This window comes from Fundulus heteroclitus, chromosome 18, assembly GCF_011125445.2.
Source record: "Fundulus heteroclitus isolate FHET01 chromosome 18, MU-UCD_Fhet_4.1, whole genome shotgun sequence".
NCBI lineage: Eukaryota > Metazoa > Chordata > Actinopteri > Cyprinodontiformes > Fundulidae > Fundulus > Fundulus heteroclitus.
Genome location: NC_046378.1, coordinates 27847201 through 27867635, shown reverse-complemented (window position 1 = coordinate 27867635; position 20435 = coordinate 27847201).

Genomic DNA, 20435 nt, shown 5'->3' with positions numbered 1-20435 from the left:
TAGTAGTTCTTAATTTCTTTTACTTTACAAATTCAATAGCCTGGCCACCGATCCAAAAATATTTAAAGTGCTAAAAAATGGCTGGGTAAGTACAAAACCAGCAGATGTGGAGGAATATTATTTTATCATTCGTTTGGGAAATGCTTCTATAATGGCTCTCAATTCAGTTTGGCGGAAGGTTAATGTTTTCTTGGCAACAACGTCCTTTCAAGTCCTGCAGCAGATAACTTTCAGTCCCAACCTTCTGCTGTTTTTGTCTTATAGGGAAGATATAGTAAGTGTTCCTGAAAGCATAAGTTGAGTCATTAGTCCACATCCTGTTAAAGTGTCACTGGCCAAAACATTGATTCTCATCTTGGATCGTTTCTTTAATTTAAATGTGTTTTGAAAAGTCAATCTGCTTAATTGACATACTGTGGCTTGCAAAACTATCTACGTATATCCATTTCACTTTTTCACATTTTGTCACATTATAACTACAAACCTTTATGTATTTCACTAGGCTTTATAAGAAAGACCAACAGAAAATCTAAAACAAAATGTGAAATTATCCCTGTGCATGTGTAGGTTGTCTCTGGGTACTCCAGCTATTTCCCACAGTCCAGAAACATGACTGTTAGATTGATAGGTTTCTTTAAATTTCTTTAGGTACGAGAATCTTTGTGTGGTTTTTAATTCTGTGTGTCTCTTTGTTGCCCTGGGATGGATTGGCAACCTATGGTGTACGTCACTTTTCACCCAATGACCGCTGGAGACAGACACAAGCTCCATTGCAATCATACAAGGATAATCGATGGATAATCTAAAAAAAAAAGAGTAGTGTTTGCGTGTAACCAACTCCCTTTACTCTGATACCTTTACATAACATCAAATGCATCCAATTCCTTTCAGTGACTGGAACGCTCTGCAAAATATTCTTAAACTGGATAGACTAATTTCAATTTTATCCTTGATAACAATTATATCATCCTTGTTCACAGACACTTGCAGCTGCTTCTCTACATAGTTATTTCTGTTGTGTTTTAAATTGTATTATATTGTATTATGTATGTATTACTAATGTATTTATTTTAGCCCTACTTCCTTTTTCCTAAGTGGTTACTCCACTTGTCAGCCCGCCATTGTAAATAAGAACTTGTTCTTAATGACTTGCCTGTAAAAATAAAGGTATAATAAAAAAAATAAGTCACATACTTGGTAAATAATCATCCAGTGTGTATTTTAATCTCAGCTTAACTACTGCTGTGTGAAGACCTCCAAGGTGTGTTAGAAAGCACCAGTTAACAAATAGCATCAAGACCAGAGAACACATCTTACAGGTCAGATATATAGTTGCAAAATTTAAAGCAGGGTTAAATTATAAAACAATGTCCCAAGTTTTGAACATATTGCAGAGCACTGTTCAGACCAAACTGGACAAAATATGGCATACTACGACTTTTCTTCCGCCTTCACTAAGCTTTTCCTTTCTCTCCTTTTGCGTCTCCCTGCCCCGTTTCCCTACCTGCTTTTATTAATCTTTTTTGGAGCCTCCTTTGACATATCTTACAAACTATAAATTACGGATCTAGTTAGCTGGACTCTCAACGCAATTGATCAAATTTTGTCAACGAGAAGACTGGGAGAAGGAGAGCCCCTGTGTCTGACTGGACATGTGCAGCTGGACACACAGTGGGAGGAGGATCGTGTGTATGTCCATTTTGTCAGTCGAGGATGTTGAAAATGTGTTCAAAATTGGATTTATGATAACCGTATTTCTGTTTTTTGGAGCTGGTGGTTACCTGGAGTATCGAGAAATTGTGAAAACGTTGGGAGCTGTTTCAGCCCATGTCGAGGCTGCCTGAACTATGTGAGGGATATGTCCGCTACCAGCACTCAGACTGAAATGCTGTGTAAGCAGAACCGCAGGCCAGCTGCAGTTTCTGAACTTGCTGGTGGAATGGGAACGATCTTGGAGAAAGATGGAAGCTGGACCCTGGCAGAATTACCACAATTCTGGCTGTTTTGGAATCGCCATTGAGATGTACCAGTGAGACTTTAAAGCGGACAGAAAACCAAGAGTCTGCCTGCCAAAATACAAATGCTGCTATCCAAACTGGCCCCCAGCGATCTTAATGTTATGTAAACAAGATGCTCTATGACATATGTGACCTTGAACAGAGCGCACTGAACTGCCTGATAATGTTCTACCACTATCAATGACTAATGGCTTCAAGTCCTATTTGGGACATTTCATAGACAAACACACAGGGGCAGACACACGAACATGATTACACTAAACCACACACACACACACACACACAAACACACGCACACACACACAATTGCCTCCTGACATTCGTACAACTACCGACGTTGCCGTTTTTAAGGCCAGGCTTAAAGCCTATCTATTCAGACTGGCTTTAACATTCAGTAGCACTGTGTCATATTTTGTACTTAATTTTGTACATGCTTTTTATGTTTATGTTTTATGTTTTTCAATTCTATTGATATTTTATTTATTTTTTTAAAAAATAAAATAAAAAAATTATTTAATTCTGTTTCTATAATGTTGATTTTATGTACAGCACTTTGGTCCCCTTGTGTGTTGTAAAGGGCTATATAAATAAAAATTGATTGATTGTTTGACGTTATGTGACAAAAACAATAGAAGAAAATTTTATAAATTTGTTTGTTTTTGCCACAAAAAACAAAAGAAAAGATTCAAGTTTCTGATCATCATTTGAGAAAATATGAAAACGTTCAAGGGGTATAAGTACTTTTGTAAGGCATTGTATTTCCCTGTAAATGATAAAGACTTGCTTTTGTATTCCAAGTGTGAGTTTATATGTGTGTACATTATTGGAGTATGTGAGGTAAAGATTACACTGAGATAAGAGCAGCCGTAATGGTCTCAAGGGTCCCGCACAGACTGTAGAGAGGGAGGCAGGAGGAAATGGGTCGAGCGGCCAGATTCAGCTGTGTATATATTCTGCAGGGATCTCAAAGTGGTCGTGTACCCATCCTCCCTTGCCTCCCCCACCACCCACTCCCTCATTCCCTCCTGTCCTCCTTCACTTTATTGGCCAGCGCCACACCATGCGTCTCAGGGCAGATTTCTCCCACAGTTGGGAGTGCTGGGTTGTGTGGCGGCCTGTTTATACTGGAGCGTGGACTTCCTAGTGGCAGCCTGCACCTATCTAAACATCCCCCCGGCCGCTGCTCTGTGTTCCCGGCCTCGCACAGCCTCCACCCCCACCTCCTCCTCCATCACTCGCTTCATCCTTACTCGGCTCTCTCTGCTCTCTCTCACACACCCTCTTCTGTTTTATCATCCCTTCACTACTGATTTTTCTCATTATTGATACTCAGTGATACTTTGCAAAAACCTTTTTCTACTTTAAGTGTTTCTTTAGTTTTTTTATGTTTGGACATACCAGACTTTTTCTTTGACATCTACTTCTCATCAGTTAGTTCATTTTTGCTTTTGACTTTACTCTGATGCATAAAAATAAAATGAATAAAAATAAAATGAGGTCACTGCTGAAAAGTTTTTGGTTTGAGCCAGAATCCATCCATATTGGTATGGGGAGGGTGGGGCTGTTCAATCTATGAACGGCCCGCCATAAAGAGCAACAAAAAAAAGAGTATCTAAAGGTAAAAATGTTTAACAAACTAGAAATAATTTGAGGGATACAGTGTTCAACCAATTGCTCTTGTAATAACCTTTTATGAAGCAATAATACAATTTTGAGCTTCTCAAAGTATGCCTACCTTCACAAAACTCTTCAAGCTGAGACTTAGGAGCTTCTTGGCTAACTTTGTATGGAATCACACTCCATTGACACTTATTTTGAATGAGTCGCTCTGTAGAGAAGGCCTGTGCAGAAACAAAACAAATCATAAGATTTATATACATACATACGTACACACACACACACACACACACACACACACACACACACACACACACACACACACACACACATATATATATATATATATATATATATATATATATATATATATATATATATATATATATATATATATATATATATATATATATATAAAATCATAGTATTTGGCTTTAGTGCATGAGCAAAGATTATTAATATTATTCTTACCATAGTGCTTTGCCTTTGTTCTTGTTGATGCTCTTCTTGCTGCTCTTCTGTTTGTGCCCATATGAAAATCTGAGCTTTGGGCCCTCTGGCTGTCTATTGCCTGACCTGAGTCATCGTCAGCCACAGTCTATGCAAGAAATTAGAAGTGGTAATGTGTAAATTGCTATGTAAACAATTTGCAACAGCCACAAAAAACATTTGACGTTAGTAATATGAAACAGTGCTAACCGATGCTAATCATGGCTGGCATAGATACCAGACACAATAGAAAAAATGATCACCAAACTAATCAGAAATATTTTCATTTGTTGCTGCACTATCCTTGAGGTCTTCCTTTCATTTCAGCGCCACCTTTGCATGTCATTGTTTGCTTTTACTGCTCCATCTTCACAGTTAATGTCACATTTATTGAATGTTGCTTACAGCGTCACTGATTGACAGGTCGGCATAATGTACACAAAGGAATGTCATGATGAGCTAGAGCTAAATTGATCCGGCCATATAGCAGTTGTTCATGTGTTTCGGTCCACTACGCAGCAGAACTGCCTGACTGGAGCAGAGGAGAGGAAAAGAAGGCATTCGACGCAATCGTGGCACAAGTAAAACAAGAGTGTGCTGCGTGACTGGAGCCGAGCAGGACGGCACCTCCATGAACTTAACAACTGGCCAACTGGCCAGGGAATATGTTCTATCCTTTTGAAATGTCTGATACGCATGCTATACTTAAAGCTATAATTAGTAATTCTGGTCAGAAACACTTTTTCTTATACAATGTAAAATCATCCTTCCATCCTGAAAGTAGTTAAAACATTATGTATTCAGAAAAGGGAGGCTACAAAAATCAGTCTCTGTGGGAGCTGCATGCCTGTAAAAACTCTAACCAATCTTTGCCATTTGGGATTTGGGCAGGGATTTGTCACAGTTTTGTCCCTGCTCTCGCCCATAGATGTTATATACTCACCCCTCTGTCCCTCAAGTTCCGGGGGACTCGTCTTTTCTATTGGTTGTCCCACATGCCAATCATTCTGACGTGCTAACGTAATGCCAGCGTTCCTGCTCTGTCTTTCTGAGTTTCCGCTTGGTGGCTGCACATGTGCACTTTTACGTATCCGGTTAGCTTAGTGACTAAGTTAGCAGTTAGCTGTTCATTGTAGCTGTGCTGCTCTCATCGTAGACTTTGAACATGGCTGAGAGTCACAAGAAGCGATTTGGGATATTTTTTCACACAATCCCCCTGAAGAGCAAGGTAGGAGTGAACCCTCCAATTGGTTCCTCCCTTGGGTTTCTGAGTCTTTTTTATACTTAATTTTGTTAAACATTAAAAACTCAATAAGCAAACAACAGCCAAGGCTAAACAAATATTTTAAAGTATTGACATAATTTTTAGCCATCTTTTCATCCCTTGTTTTAGGAGATATCTAGAAAAACTTCAGTTTGTAAAATAATAGGGATCTGTAAAGACATATATTGACGATTGTGTTTATAATCCACAAATTTTTCTAATATTAGTCCAGTGCATTCACTGTTTCAAACACCCACGCACATGTATGTGCACTTGTTAGACACATAGCACACCTCCCTTTGTTTGTTTATTTGTCTGATTATCAGCTCCTGTCCAAAAGAGCTGCAGCAGGATATCTGGTTTAACACAATAGCACAGTTTTCTCCCTGGGGAGCTCTCCGATTAGCAGCCCACTGGAATATCTATGGAGCACTATCGTTGTTTTTTTTGTTTTCTTCTTTATGCCCCCAGAACAGTGCATTCACCCCAAGATTTACTTTGAGGAGACTGCTAAATTATGGCATGTTCACTCCCACACTCTCCCCCTCGTATTCATAATTTTACACTGCCAATTAGGAATGGTCTAAGGGGATGCCCATGGATAATTTTGGGCCATTTGGCTGATGTTAGTGGTGGTGACTGAATGATTTGTTCTGTCACAGCTAGTACTAGAACAAGTATGCTGGCTGTGAGAGCTCCGGGACAGTGTGTGAATGTGCATGTTCACCCCGGGTGAAGAATCTGCATGAAAAAGCATGGTAAAAGTTGGGATTGCGAAGTACTGTGATCCAGCGACCATTAGGCCGGAGAAAACTCCAGTGAAAGCATGCCCTTGCTGACAGATGAATTGCCCTAATTAGAAATCCATAACATCCTGCCACATGGCTGCCTTATCCCCAGCACACTTCCTGCTCTGGACCAGGCTGACGACAGCCAGCCGTGCTCCTTCCGTCACTCCAAGTGAAGCAACAAATTCGTACACGGGCTATGGGTGTCTCTTCCAGCACAAGCCTTCAGCATTTTCTGTCAGTGCCCCTTTTTCTTGGACAATTAGGGAGCATGTGTTGGAGACTGTGCGTGTTTGTGTGCTTGATTCCAGCCCTTTGTGTCTGGAGTTTTACTCAGCTGGCTCGCTCTCTGTCTATATCACTTCCTCTGTTTTTGTCATTTTCAATCACACTGTTGCTTTATTCCTTTGGCCTCCTCAAAGCACCCAACCTTCATCTTTTACCCTTCCAAGGTGTCTAGATGGGGGGGGGGGGGGGAGGGTTGAAAGAAACAAGCACCTGGAATACAACTGATAATGATGATTGCAGGCCTAGTTCATCTGTAAGAGAAGGTTCATGCTCTGGCAAAAGGCACCAGTGCCAACTTTTTTGGATACACAACAGGAGACATTTTGTTGTGCACATTAAGCAAGACATAATGGAGATCCATGACCCCTCATAAACCATATGCAGAGTTTAATGGCTCTGCTGGATGCTCTGCTCTATCTCTGGCCCATTATAAGATGAATGGCTCTGAAACAAGTCTAATGGGCTCGCAGCTTCCCTCTCGTGCTGAGAGGTTTAAAGCAAGTGTGTTTCATGAGAGGATGATAATATGTTCAGTTTCACAGGTAAGTGTTGTTTGGTAATAAAATAACAACTTAAAGTGAGCCTTAATGGGGTGTCTAACTCCTGCAGTCTGTTAAAACAAACTTTGTTGCACCATTGCAGGAAGCTTTACACATTTAAACACATGGCACGTCACCCTTCCCTACAAATGGTCCAGTCCTCTGTTTGAGGAGCATCATAGTAGAAGAACACTCTATACCGAAATCAATGTTGGACAATGTTGGATCATCAGAACAGCAGCAAATGTGTTTTTTAACAGATTTCTGAAAACAACTAAATAAAGCAAAAACTGACTGTACTCGACAAAACTTCTGCTGCATTTGTTGCCTTTTGGACCTTGAAAACAAAGCAAACTATCAGGTACAACAAATATTGGTGTGTAGCACATTACCATCTCCATCGGACCCTATTGAAATTTGTCTGCATACAAGCAGCACTGAGTCTGTCAAAGAGAGATAAATCCAATGTGAAAAACCCATTCATACCCTCTGAACAATATTATGTCCTGCCACATGATATAAAGACAAACCTCAATGTGTTTTATCAGACCTTTACATAATATACCAACACAAGGTCCTGCTTAATTGTGAGTTGAAAGGAAATATTTAATGTTTTACAAGATATTAAAGTGTGGCACTTTTATTTATATTCAGCTCCAAAGTTTTTTCTCAAAATATCAACTGCTCAGTTGGGATGGTTATGGCATCTGTGAACATCAGTTTTTAAACCTTATCAATTAGATTTAGGTGTCTGTCAGACTTTGGGCAGTTCTACCTGAATATACTTCAAATTTGAACAATACCATTTGAGATCAGGTTTAATGTTTACGGCTGTTATCCTACAGTAAGGTGAGCCTCAACTCCAGTCTGGTTTTTATTTGCAGCCTTTAATATATTTTTGCTCCATCCATTTTCTGTCTCAAAGCTGAAGAAAGTTTCCCCCAGATGTTGTCAACACCATGTTTGACCATCCTTAACTATACACTATACAATAAAGGTTCTCCATGTAATGTGACAAAATGAAAAGAAATTCAACAGGTACAAATACTTTTGTGAAGCACGTTACATTTAATGAGCCAATCCTGTTTGTCAATGTCAACGTCAAAGTATCTTTAATAGTCTCCCTTGGGAGAAGTTTACATTGGATAAGATGATCAAGCACCACTGCCCTCCCAGTTACTGATGTGGATCATAAGAGATGTGGCTACCTACATGTCCTTTACTTTCCTCTATTAATCTTCTAATCCCAAACCATACGCTTATTAACATGTTTTAATGATGGTCAGATGAACAAATGTTTGTATCTGTTATATTTACACAAGGGAATCCTGTACCTTCTTCCAGAGTTCGGTAGCACAAACTCAGAGTGGAGCACAGTAGTGTTAACTTTTATCAAAGTAATTACAAGATTAAGGCTCATCTCACTGGTTCATTAACCAGTGTTTTACGGAGGCAGTTGTCATCTTTGCTAAAAAAGGACAAACATCACAGGATGGAACAAATCACTGACAACGGTATTGTATTTTTTTGGCATTTATTGTGATCAGACTGAAACCCAAGGAGAAAAATGCAACCCCCATGCTTAAAAAAAAACATTGTCCTAATTTGTTTAAAGCTGGCATTTCTGATATTGAAGAAACATGCTTGCATTGGGTTTATTGAAACACTGTAATATAAAACACCTGTAATAAGTACATTTTGCCTCCCATTAAATGTTGGTTTACTTGACTGGTTGAAATGGACAAAATCATTCACACTGACACATCAGCAGACATGCGGATTTACTAAGATGCTCTGTGGTGAAACACTCATACAGTCTTGTGGTGCACAACTGGTTATTGTCTAAGCAGACTGGACGTCAGTTATTGTTTTTATTTCTTTTGTCTCTTCCGTGACCCCACTTACAAACTGACAAACACACACAAGCACGCAGATGTAAACACACAAATGCTGCATGCGCCCACACACACCAGCAGAAGTGTACTTTTGGCTTCATGTTTAAAGTATGCAGTCTTTCGTGTGTGCAAGCCTGTCAAGAAAAGTAAGGGAGAGGGGGGCAAAGGATGAGGGAGTGTAGAAGTGGGACAGGAGAGAGAGAGAGAGAGAGAGAGAGAGAGAGAGAGAGAGAGAGAGAGAGAGAGAGAGAGAGAGAGAGAGAGAGAGAGAGAGAGAGAGCGAGAGAGAGAGAGTGAGCGATAGAGAGCGATAGAGAGAGAGATGGGCCACAGAACAACGCTGCTGCGAGCAGCTGTGGCACTCCCAGATTTCCCCCTGATTGCTTTCAGCTGGTACTTGAACCCTGGGCCTTTTGGGTTTTGGAGGCCAGCCCAGACCCCACAATCCCCTCAGCGCCCCATCCAGCTGCCTGACCCCTCCCTGACCCCAAGCTGAGGATAGGAAAATACAAGCCATGCCAAGCCAGAGAGACTCTTTTATTTTGCCTGCTGGCATGATGCCGGTGACCAGGGCTTACATAATGGGAAACATAGCAGGACCCAGGAGAAACAGCCCCCTGCCCCCCTGTTTTTTTTTTTTTTTTTTCGTTTTCCTTATTAATCGATCCTCCTTTCTCGTTCCCCCCATCTCCTTTCTCCTTTTCTTCATGTATTTTCCCACTATGTTCCCCCCTCATCCTTGTTTGTTCCATCCTTTTCCTTCCCCTGTGCACTCTTCCTCCCCTCCCGTTCATGATATATCTCTTTGGGCCCACTTGACTGGGCACATTTATTACAAACAGCTTCGACACAATCCTGAAGTCGAGCCACCAGAAACACAACAGCACCGACACACACGAAACGCACAGAGATGTGGGTGTGTTAATTTGCTGAAGCATTTTTACAGCTTTTGTTATAATTGATTATGGAGAAATCTTTAAAAGAATAAGCTGACTATGAGATTGGTGACCTGGTTGAATACCATCTTCACAGTTTTGGTCATTTTAATGTTTCATTTTACCATTTTACTGAAAATAATAATTTTTAAAACTGAAAAAAATTGCTCCAACAACCAAATTACTAAAGGTGGGGGAGGGTAAATATACATTGAACCTGTTAACCTTAGTTTCGGTAAAATATCTGGTAGGGCTATTGACATGAAATTGACACCAGATTTTGCTATCAACCCTAGTTCTTCACACACAAGACAATATCAATTAGTCTGTAAAGTAAGCTATGTGGAATGATATAGGGAAAAGTATTGAACACATTTGAATTTTATGAAATTCTTTGCATAAAATCCTTTTTCAGTAGTGAGAACATCAAGACAACTGACAACAACACATGAACTGGTGTTACTTTTATTGACCCATTCCCTTACATGAAATGTCTTCAAATTTTGAAGGGTTCTTTGTCTTCTTCGGACACTGCTCCTCAGTTCTTCCTAGAGATTTTGCATAGGAGTCCACTCAGGTGACTGGATATGTCATTGTAGAAGCTTTATTTCCTTTCTCTGAGGTGTAAGGTGTTTTTTTTTAAAAACTGTTCTGGCCAAGTCCACTGTTATATAATAAATCCCTGCTGCAGCTTTAATTAATTAAGTGTCCCATTGTCATGTGCTGAAACACAGCCTCACACCAAGATCATTGCTGTTGGTATGGTGTGTTTGGTATGGATGGACCATTCTGAGCAGACCATATTCTGCCAGTGTTTTACCAATAGTGTCCAAATGGCTTTTATGATGCTTTTCTTTAATAGTGGAGTCTTGCGTAGTAAGTGTGCATATAGGTCAATTGGTTTTCATGCAAAATTTTACCTACTAATACCAGGTCTTTCGGTAGCTCTCTGCAGGTGGTCCTTGGCCTTCAGATTATTATGTCAGAAATATTGTGAAGTCACCTGTTTGTTGCTGGTTCACTGTGAAATTATTTTCTTTCCACTACCAGATTATGGCCCCCACAGTGTGCATTTGGACCTTCAGAGGATTAGAAAGAATGTTATCAATGCCAATAATACGTTTTGCAACTGTAAGGTTGCAAAGATCCACTGGGAGCTGTTTATGTTTATTCATCCTGAAATGCTTCTTGTTTATTCCCTTGGTAACAAGAAACAACTTTATTGGTCAACAGTTAGGACTCAATCTTCTTTATTAACTTTCCGTCAGGGGGCGGGATTGCTTCTTGTATTCATGTGTTCAGTCCTTAATCCCAGTTTTAAAAAAAAATGGTAAAATGGCCTGCACTCGTATAGTGTTTTATCAAAGCTCTTCACACTACATTCAGTCATTCACACCCTGGTGATGGTGAGCTACCTTGTAGCCTCAGCTGCCCTGGGGCAACCTAATGGAAGCCATAGATCAGTGCCAGCAGGTCCTTTGACCACTGGTACAGGTGAAGTGTCTTGCCCAAGGACAGAATTTGGTAATCTTTCAGTTTTCATCATCACCATCTCAGCAGAGCAAAAGACACCTCTTGCATATGAGTTAACTCATTCTCATTGGTTTGACATATCTTCCCCGCCCTTATGCAAAACAGTTAACGCGGATGTCATTCAAGCAGTCCAAACTCCATTGCTTTAGCTGTGTTAATAAAACAGAAACCATATGTTCCAAGCTCTTAGAAACTTATTGGTTGGAATGAAATCACTGAAGTACCTGATTGACACTTCTTTACACATTTTTTCAATTTGCAATCAGTTTGCAGGCTTTACGTAAAAGGTGCTATGCTGTGTGTTGTTCTTTGCAAGCATGGATGGTCTAAGGCAGGTGAGAGCCAGAGTAAGAGGTAGATGGCTAAGGGGAAGAAGATTATAAGGAAGAGGAATCCGTGTGCGAGGTGGCGGTGTAGCTGGAAGGGCTCAAGTTACAGATGAAATTCGGGCAACTGTGATTGATCATGTGGTAAATCATGTCCTTTCACTTAGAGGGGCTGAACAAAGAGTCCAACCTTTTCTCAATAGAAACACGGTTGCATCCATGGTAAGAGTTTTTCGACGGGAGAGCAGGTATTGCTGCTATACAGTATATACATCTCTATCTATTCCTATAGAGGAATTCTTCAGTGCATGGAGATGGAAAGTATATGATCACCGCCCCTATGAGCAGATGCCCTTGCTCAATGCAATGACTGCTGCTGCCCATGATATAGATGCAGAGGCATGTCAAGGATGGATCAGGCATGCAAGAAGATTTTTCCCTAGGTACATCACAAGGGAAAATATTGAGTGTGATGAAGTTGAGGCCATGTGGCTCATTTGTCAAGAGAGAAGAGACTAGAAGAGACAGACAGCTCTAGTATCTTTTCTTGGAATATTTCATTTGTAGCCACAATCTGAAAAAAAGAATGAATAATCAATAAAATTTGGATCACAGCATATCTGATTTTGGATCCATTTTTTGCAAGAAGGCAAATGTGACTACAAATGACACTGACATGTAAGCTGCGTACAGTCATTGGCTACAATGAACCAGCAATGCTGCACTGATTCACACTGAGTGTGATGTTTTGTATTTTGTTGCCCCTTGTGTAATGAATGATTGGAAGGGCTCAAACATTTGTGTGCAGGTTGTGTTGTTTGAGGGCAAAATTTGATTTTGGTTCATATTTTAAATGTTTTGGCAGAGTTGGGGCCTTTTGCTAACAAAATGTGTAATTTTGACCATTGTTGCCACTGTTTAGGCCTCTGCGTTAACTGTTTTGAAAAATTTGGCTTTTGAGTTGACTGCTGCATCAAAGCAATCAATAAAAACTGTAATATCACATAAATCCCTGTTATTTTACTTTATTATAAAGTTGAAATATATAAACTCATTTGTTTTGAGTTGCATGGTTGTTTTGCCAGTGTGTCTCTCTGTTTCCCTGTGATGGACTAGATGGATGGAACAATTTTATGTGGATTTCATCTGTTGTAACAGACTTATTATCACAGACAATAGAAATATATTTTCTGTGAAAAATACAGTGTTAATACTTCCCCTCTTACTTCCCATCTTATTATATATACTTTCTACTGAACTATAAATATAAAATCAGGGCATTTATTCAACATTATGTGCTGCCAAGTAACCATCTTTATTCTTGTCAGCCTCTCACTTGACAAAAATCCACAGGGAGCTAATTTGGAAGTGATCATAAACCAATTAACTGTGCAGTGTTTTTATAGGATGACGTCAGCCAACCGCAATGCTCCAGTCAAGTGAGTTCTGGACTGATCTACCATATTTGAAACAGACACACAGCAATACATAGTCTGTGTCTGGTTTATAAAAAGCTCCAAACAAGAGCCCAGAGAATTTTAGTTCCCATTAAGTCTTCATCACGCTTGATTGAAAACCATTAAAGCACAGATGTTAAAAACAAATAGATGGGCATGGTGGTGGGGTAGGGGTAGAGCACGCGACTCGTTTTTGGAGGCGTCGGTCTTTGACACGGCCGTCAATGACAGATCCATGACTGAGACAGGTCCTTTATTCTGATATAAACTGTGATTGCATGGTCAGATTCATTAACATGATGGTTTTCTTGACTAGTAGGCCAAAAAGTTTGATCAACGATGCATCCCTTCCAAACCACAGACTTTCCTGTCATCCAGCAGATACTAAAGGAACATCCACTCCAACGCCATCAGACTCAGGCTTTTATTCACCCAAGGCTGTAACACTGCTCAACTTTATTTTTGTCATGGTTTGGGTTTGGGCGTATATTTTTGGACTATTCCGGACTGTTTCATTTCATTCCTCTCAGCCCCCAGTTATTATCAGCTCTGTCACCTCCCAGCCATCTGTCACCACCCAATCAGCACAGTCCACTCTTTAGTCACCAGTTAATCAGTTAGGTCAGATCCACCTGCTGCGCTAATTAGAGTCTACTCCGCTCACCTGTTCGCATGCCTACTTACATTTAAGAACTTACGCTTAACACGTAAGCAATAAGTAGGTGTGTTGCAGTTGATCTACAACTATTTTGTGCGCAATGGATAAGAAGTGCAAAACAGATTTGGTCCATGCCATTTAAATGAGTAAATTAGCACTACTGGTAGTTTGGGAGTCACTGTAAAAGAAAGAGGAAGATCAAATCCTTCACATAATCACTCCAGACACCCAGGATGCACAAAACCAGTTTTATTAAACGGAGAACTTCTGCTATTAAACTTACAGACATTAATAATTTTTACAAAATACATTTAAAAAATTGTTGTTTTGTCAGCTGATGTTCGACAAAACAGAAGAAAAACCTTTATGTCTGAGAAAAAGAGAATATTACAGCTGACAAATCAGATTTTCCCACTGCTTATCATTACCCTACTGGTTTGTGTATCAGTGATGATACACAAACCATGTCAAAAGCAACAGGTAAGAGGACCTCAGACTGCTAGGTCACATGACCTATTCATCACATGAACCGACTCTCTCAAGTTACATAGGCGTGTTTTTGAGAAGGGCAACCCGGAGCATCGATACACACCAAGTGCTATATATTGACCTGAAAAAAAAAATCAATATCTCAAATTAAGCTAATACTAAAAACTCACACGGTGCTGCTTTAAGTTTCCATATAATAAAACAATATATTTGCCATGTACTTGTGTGCATCTCAATAATGTACACACTGAAATATAAGAACAATTCTGTATTACTGTGGGATTTTCTCCACCCTGATTAACCCTTTTGCCACCAGAATAGCCCTCTTCTCCTATGACACATTGTAAGCCTGGAGAATAGGGAGGGATCTTTTTGGTCTATGCACAACTTCTTTAGTTCCTCCTGAGTTCTGGATCATCTGTTCTGTAGTTACCCCAGATCTTGTTTTGGCATTATGCCTGAGGCCTGAAATTGCCATTGTGTTTGGTGAACCATTTTTGTCAATTCAACTCAATCTTTTAAGTCCTTGTCCTGGTAAAAGACTCAGTGACCCAGTATTTGTCACAGTTTAATAACTGTTCTGACAGTAGATGTGGGTCACTGTAAGTGAATCGCTATTTATCCTTGCAAAAATTCCCTGACTTATGGAGATCACCAGACATCAGCTTTCTTGACAGACATGTTATCTTGTCTTTTAAAACTGGCTACAAATGTGCATTTGTAACATCATATTTATGAGCTGCAAGAAAATGATCTCATGGATTGCATGAAAGGTCCTTGTCATTCAAAGAAATTAAGAATTGTTATAGCATGGGGAATAGGAAATCTGAAAAGTCTCAACTCTTTGCCACTAGTGATTCTAAAAAAAAAGTTATTTCTTGAAGTGAATGTTTTTATTGACTGAAGAAATCATTATTTTACTCAAAATTAAGTTTTTCCATGCAAGATATTTACTATTTTACAAAGGTTTCCAATAATGTTTGAACGCATTGTAGCAGACTTGCTCAAACTCTTACTATATTTTAATTAAGGCTGAGACAACTTCATTGATTCACTGGGTGATGCTAATAGGTGTTAGCCGCTTCCTTGTTTTAACCCCTGCTGCACACGCACAGTACGTACTTCCGGAAATATCGGAAATTAAAAAAAGCCTTTTTTTACTAACAAATTGAGCAAAAAAAGCATAAAACACCAAAAATAACAAGTAATATGCTAGCAGGACGTGATAATCGTTTATTAAAAACTTTGTATGCAACCAGAGTAAGCTGCTGACGCTACTGACGTAAAATAAGAAAAAAGTCAAATAATCTGGCTATGCACCTTTGAAATTAGAAAATACTCTCATACCAAACCTTTTATTTGTGAAAGACTGGGAGAATGACCTTGAGAAAAATTGCCTGATTATGTATACCAGCATATCTAGCTAACAAGTATATTCTGATGCTGTGGCCAAGAACAAAGATATTATCATTTATGTCAGTATTGATCTGGGATTTTCTATAATTCACTGAGAGTACATTAGTTGTGTTTTCAAGTACAACATGTAACTATTTTACTAAATAAAGGTACATACTTGTTTAAAAAAAGAAACAACAAAAGTCATATCTGATGCTGAGCAGTGCTTTGATTCTTTTCAAAAACCATTATGTCTTCTATGAAGGCCGGCTGCAGCCAACACATAAGCGGTGTAAACATTTTCATCGTACATGGGCTTTACTTTTCTTGTTTCTATACACTTACTGGGGTTTCGGTGGTCACTTTACAATTAATCCTTCAGCTACACATTTTTTTCAACATTTCCTCTTGATACACCAAAAACAACAAATATAATATTCTCGTGATGCAGCAGATTATACCCAGAGGATTATCTGACAGTGAGCAATATTATTACAAATCCACAAGTTGAAAAATTTTATTTTACAACAAAGTTTAGAGAAACAGATGTTCAATGCATCTGACATTTCTGGTGGCTACCTGTTTTACGAGTGTTTTTTTTTTTTTGAATTTTTAAATCTTTTTGTAGAGCTGAAAACTTGTTAAATACTAAATATCCCCCCCCCCCCCTCCCCCTTTCAAAGACAGTACTTTGTAAAAGTTTTCAAATCCTTTTAACTTTTTCATATTTGGTCTCATTACAACCACAAAAAACAAAGTATCTAATTATCTCTACAAGCTTTGCACAGAGGAAAAATTGAGACAATTGTATATTGTCAGACTGGATAGAGGGTATCTGTAAAACATTTTTTAGGCCTTGCAGCATTTTGTTTTAACAAATGTTAAACAAATATCTGCTTTGATCCAAATTATTCCATTTTAGCTCTGTCTGTATATTAAAGGTGTATAGCCACATTGTTTGACTTTTTTAAAGTCACTCTGGTTGCATACAAAGTGTTTATGAAAGAAGATTATGTCCTGCTGGCGTATTAGTTGTTATTTTGGTGTTTTAAGCTTTGTATTTGCTCAATGTGTTAGTAAATAAAGCCTTTTATACAGCAGGAATTAAGACAAGTGACTAACTAAGTGACTAAGTGACTAACTAAGTATCTTCTGAAGACAATCGCTTGCACTGAATTTTACTTGATGCCCTTAGAGAACAGTGTCTGTGTGTGTGTGTGTGTGTGTGCATGGGGGGGGGGGGGGGGGGGGGGGGGGGGGGGGGGGGGTAGGGGTATGAAATGTGATGAAAGCTTTGAATGCAATAAAGACCAATCTTCTTTACAGATGAGGATCACACCTACCACACCTCCACATACATCTTCCTGTAATTCCCTTCTTTGCTCCTTTTCACCTTCACCTCCTCATCACCCACTTCACTAAATCATGTCCCTCTCACTTTTCATCCCCTTCTCTCCTTTTGTGTCTCAGTGCATACAACAAATCCTCTTTCCTGGGAAGGTCTCAATAGAGAGGAATAAGATTAAGTCATGTACGGGTGCTGAGGGAAAATGCTGACCTCCTCTCCTCCCTTTTTTGCTCCATCTTTCATTTTTAGTCTTTGTTTCTTGGCTCTTTTCTTCCATCAGTGCTGCCTTATTCTCTCCCATGTACATGTAGACGCCAGCCTTCCAGATTGTAATAATAGTAATAATGATAATAATGGTGATGGGGCTGGTGATGGTGATGTAAAGAAACATAATATTGGAATAACAAACACACTCTCTAACCAGTGGCCATTGTTTGACCTCTGAGTGTGTACCTACGTGTGCACACAATCTTTCTGGAGCTTCTCAAACTGTACGAGTCGGATGTGTGTGTGCGTGTGTGTGTGTGTGTGTGTGTGTGTGTGTGTGTGTGTGTGCGTGTGTGTGTGTGTGTTATCTCCATGTGTGAGAAAAAGCAAGATTGAGAGCTAAGGGAGAAAGAGGAGATACAGAAAGACAGTAAGAGAGAGATTTTGCTGGCATGCTGTATATATGGTGACTTCCTCTCCAGTTTAAACAGAGCAGGCTGTGCTGGCAACCTCCACTCTCTACTCCAAATGGTTTGCATCATGTTTAAACCCCCCTACCACCACCCCTCCCTTTTTCCTCCTTTCTTTTTTCTTCATCTTCCTTTCTCTATCAATCATCAAAATCACTGCGTTTATGTGTTTTAAAAAAAAAATACCCTTTTGCTCTTTTTTTTGCAGAGGGGCAATGGAAAACCAATAAGATATTCAGGAATTTTGTTCTACCTTAAACATCCCCCTCCCTCTTTGCACATTAACCCATCCTTACAACCCTCGGACAGCATCTTTTCACCCCTACGAGCTGGTCATAGATCTCTCATATCTCCTCATGAACTGACAAGGCTCCAAAATAACAGCACATAGAGGCCTCCGGAGGCAGATTTACACATTTCTACAGTGTACCCCCCACCCACCCCTGGCCTTCTTTGTTAATCATGTTGGTTCCATGTGGTAACAAACTAAATGCCTGGGTGGAACCCAAACGGACTAATTTTAAAATGATAAGAACTCACTTGCGAGTGAGATCACACGAGCTGTCATTAAAAAAAGAGTGAGAGTGAATAAGAAAACATACTTAAAGGTGACCCACACTGTTTGAAACTGACCATTTCTACAAATTAAATATAGAAGTAATCTGGAGTTGTGTACTGTCAAAGCTGAGAGAAAGCTACTACCCCCCTAACCTTGCCTGCAAGCTGAATTCCCGTAGTGTTTTCACGTTCACAAACACACGAGAAGTCATCTTGCACCGCTCAGGCTTCTACCATCTGTGTCCGAACCAAAAACGATTCGGGCCAATCACGTTGCAGTATTGTAGTTTAAGGCGGCATATACCTCCTTTCCCCAAACAGATTCAATTGGAGCAGTCCCAGACTGATAAGATGCTACACATTGTCAATCTGGCTGGCCAGGTTAAATAGCCCTAACTTACCATGAAATACCTGCCTCTCTTTTCAATAAATGGCAATAATACAAATCGCTCTGGAATATATGTCATATTTATTTAGAAATGTATTTCACACAATCCAAGACTGAAAACTAAAATTTAATCTGATAAGGCAACTTATTCACTTACACAGCTACATCCACAATTGGGTGAGTCTAAAATGTTACATTGTTTTACATAGTTTTGGCTGTATTGTAATGTAGCAGAGGAAGGTTATAATAATTCATCTAGAAAGCTGTTTGGTATGCTTGTGTAAACCAAGCTGTCAACCGTACATTAGCCTCATGAAGGCATCTCTCTACTGCTGTTTTTAGCTTGATAACAGATGATAAACAAACTAGATTAATGTGCAAAAAGAAAAACTGGATGTAAGAAAAAAAATGTATGTAAAAAAATATATGTAGCTGTGCAAATGTTATGATGAAAAACTGAAGGTTTTAATTTCTACATTCATTAACATAACAGTACACTAAATTCCTTTTGATGCATCTGGTTGAGAAAACAGAGAAAAGAAGAGACAGCCAGTGGTAGTCCTGTTTAATTAATTCAAAAACTACGTCCATCACCTCCACCCATATGCATTGGAAAAATATGTGGCTTTAATGGATTGTTTAAAGAAGCCAAATATATTACAAAACAGGTTGCTACTGTTCATGGAGAGCTTCAATAGGCAGTGGAGCACAAACTTGATGTTTCCCAAGTTGCCAAATTGCTTGTCATTTGTTCATCATTGTGTTTTCAAGCTGTACCTATTTCTGAGTTGGGGGATTGGGTCTTTTTTGTCACTTTTTTACTGATTTACTTAATTGATCCATTCATTTGGTAAGTATTTTAGCATCTTTATAACACCTTTAACAGTGACAATAATACACACAAGGATCCCCAAAACTCAGTTTCTCATCCTAATAAAAGACAACCAAATAAAAAATGTTTTTCTGTGATAAAACAACACATTTATAACGTTCATATGTGTATCGCATTTGCAACACCGGCAAAAAATCTGAGTCTTGTCTACTTTAGTAGAATTGGTGACAATAATGTCCTGAAATGCAAGTTCAATTCCATTCAATTTTATTTATATAGCGCCAATTCATGAAACATGTTATCTCAAAGTTGACGCCCACTGAAAAAGAAATGTAGAGTTTTTGTTTTTTTTACATATCCTAATTGATGTGTGACCACACGTAACAATTTGCAGGGTTCAGCCTCTCAGCAACTGTGTTTCACTGAGATGAGTGAGTAATCTCCTCCCATTTTGGTTGTAAACATTCTCCCATCCCTTCAGCAGAACCTAGCTCAGTGAATGTCGCTTCTAGGCTTTGGTTCAGCTCAAACAGAGAAACACATTGAGCTACTTGTCTTTTATAACTCCAAACTTTTAGACTTATATCAGAAGCATAAAACATTAATTCCTCCAAATTCAAGTGTAGGATATTATAGTGAGTTTCTACTGCAGGAACCTTGCTACCTTTCTGGGCTAGTTTTTTTCACCCTGCATTACTACAGCAGGAACCAGGATCAACCCAGACAAAAGTAGATAGAAATCTACCCCAGAAATGGCTTACTAGGGAGATAGGACTTTTTGGATTGACCCCAAACTAAGGGTCATAAATGTTGCTCATTCACATATTATACGTTTGAATAGGGCTGACACAGTTATTTAGTTATTTTCAAACAGTTTTAAAAAGTTATTTTTCACCACAGTGGCTCACGGTGTGTTTGAGATGTGTTTCAAGATTCTTGAT